Raw genomic sequence first — 2,077 nt, 5'->3', positions numbered from 1 at the left:
ATAGAATGGAAACAAATAAAAATAGAACAATACAAATAATCAATGAACCAAAGAGTTGGTTCTTTGAGAGATAAATAAAATTGACAAACCCTTATCCAAATTAGCTAAAAGGTAGAAAGAGAATAACCAAGCTAATATGTAAACAGAGACTGTGCATTGGTTTCCCAGCCACCAGACCAGAATAATCACAACTATATTAATTACAAGGCCATTTGACCTATTTTCTCAGGCTTCTTATTAACTAATTCTTAAATCTAAACTAACCCATTTCTGTTAATCTATGTATCACTATGGGGCTGTGGCTACCAGTAAAGTTCTGGTGTCTTTCTCCTTTGGCAGTTACATGGCATCTCCTTGACTCTACCTACCTTCTCTATTTATCTCTGTTTGGATTTCCCCCCTGGCTTTACTCTACAAAACCACTAGCCAAACAGCTTTAAATTCATTAACCAATAAAAGTAACACATATACAGAAGGACATCTCACATCACTAATACACTTAGTAATGAATAGGGGGACATAACAATAGATACTAAGGAAATCCAGAGTATCACTAGGTCATACTTCAAAAACCTATACTCCCATCAAATTAGAAAATGTAAAAGAAATGGATAATTTTTTCAATAAATACCATTTACCAAAGTTAAACCAAATAAGCAACTTAAAGAGACCTATAACCCCTAGTGAAATAGAAGTAGTTATTTAAAATCTTCCAAACAAAACAAAAACAAACTAAAACCAAACAAACAAAACAAAAACAAAAAAAACAGGACTGGATGGTTTTAGCACAGAATTCTACCAGACTTTCAAAGAGTGACTGCCAATATGCTTTAAATTATTCCACAAAATAGAAACAGAAGTAATATTTCTAAATTCATTTTATGAAGCCACAGTTACCCTGGTGTTTAAACCACATAAAGGCCCAACAAAGAACAATAATCACAAATTAGATCCTCTTATGAACATAGATGCAAAAATTCTCTATAAAATATTTGCAAACAGAATCATAAGGTACATCAAAATGATTATCTACCATGATCAAGTAGGCTTCATCTCAAAGATACAGGGATAGTTAACCAGATATAAATAGTTGTAATCTACCATATAAACAAACAGGGAAAAAAAATCACATGATTATCTCATTAAATACAGAAAAGGTCTTTGGCAAAATCTAACACCCGTTCTTGATAAAAGTCCTGGAGAGACTAGGGATACAAAGAACATACCTCAACCATAATAAAGGTGGTTTACAACAAGCCCATGGCCGACATCACCTTAAATGGGGAGAAACTCAAAGTGATTCCACTGAAATCAGGAATAAGGCAAAACTGTCCACTCTTTCTATATCCATTCAACATAGTTCTTGAGGTTCTAGCTAGACCAATAAGACAATTGAAGGGCTTCCTGTAGTGGCCGCCATCGGAGAGGAGCAGCCATGGCCCTGCGCTACCCCATGGCCGTGGACCTCAACAAGGGCCACAAGGTGAGGAAGAACGTAAGCCAGCCGAGGCACAGCTGCGGCGCGGGCGCCTCACAAAGCACACCAAGTTCGTGCGGGACATGATCCAGGAGGTGTGCGGCTTCGTGCCCTACGAGCAGCGTGCCCTGGAGCTGCTCAAGGTGTCCAAGGACAAGCGCGGCTCAAGTTCATCAAGAAGCGGGTGGGCACGCACAGGCGCGCCATGAGGAAGCGGGAGGAGCTGAGCAACGTGCTGGCTGCCGTGAGGAAGGCGGTGGCCAATAAGGACTGATCCCCTCCCTGTTCTCAATAAACGTTGCTGTGGCGAAAAAAAAAAAAAAGACAATTGAAGGGAGGTCAAGGGGATATATGGGAAAGGAAGAAGTCAAAGTGTTTGCAGACGATATGATAGTCTATGTAAGCTACCTAAACTTCTACCAGAAAACTCCTACTGCTGATAAACACTTTCGGCAAAGTAGAATGATACAAAATTAACTCACAAAATTTAGCCCTCCTGAATACAAATATTAAAGAACTGAGAAAGAAATCAGAGAAACAACACGTTTTGCAACAGCCTTAAATAAGATAAAACATCTTGGGGTAACTCTAACCAAGCAA

The 2,077-nt window shown here is 39.0% G+C and overlaps 1 pseudogene; it reads left to right on the top strand.

Moving 5' to 3' along the window:
* The first annotated feature begins 1,417 nt into the window (after window positions 1-1,417).
* On the top strand, window positions 1,418-1,751 carry LOC101982915 (annotated as a pseudogene).
* Window positions 1,752-2,077: the final 326 nt, after the last annotated feature.

The sequence above is a fragment of the Microtus ochrogaster genome, chromosome 4, assembly GCF_000317375.1.
Source record: "Microtus ochrogaster isolate Prairie Vole_2 chromosome 4, MicOch1.0, whole genome shotgun sequence".
In the NCBI taxonomy this organism is placed as follows: domain Eukaryota; kingdom Metazoa; phylum Chordata; class Mammalia; order Rodentia; family Cricetidae; genus Microtus; species Microtus ochrogaster.
This window is presented reverse-complemented; position numbering and strand designations above follow the sequence as displayed.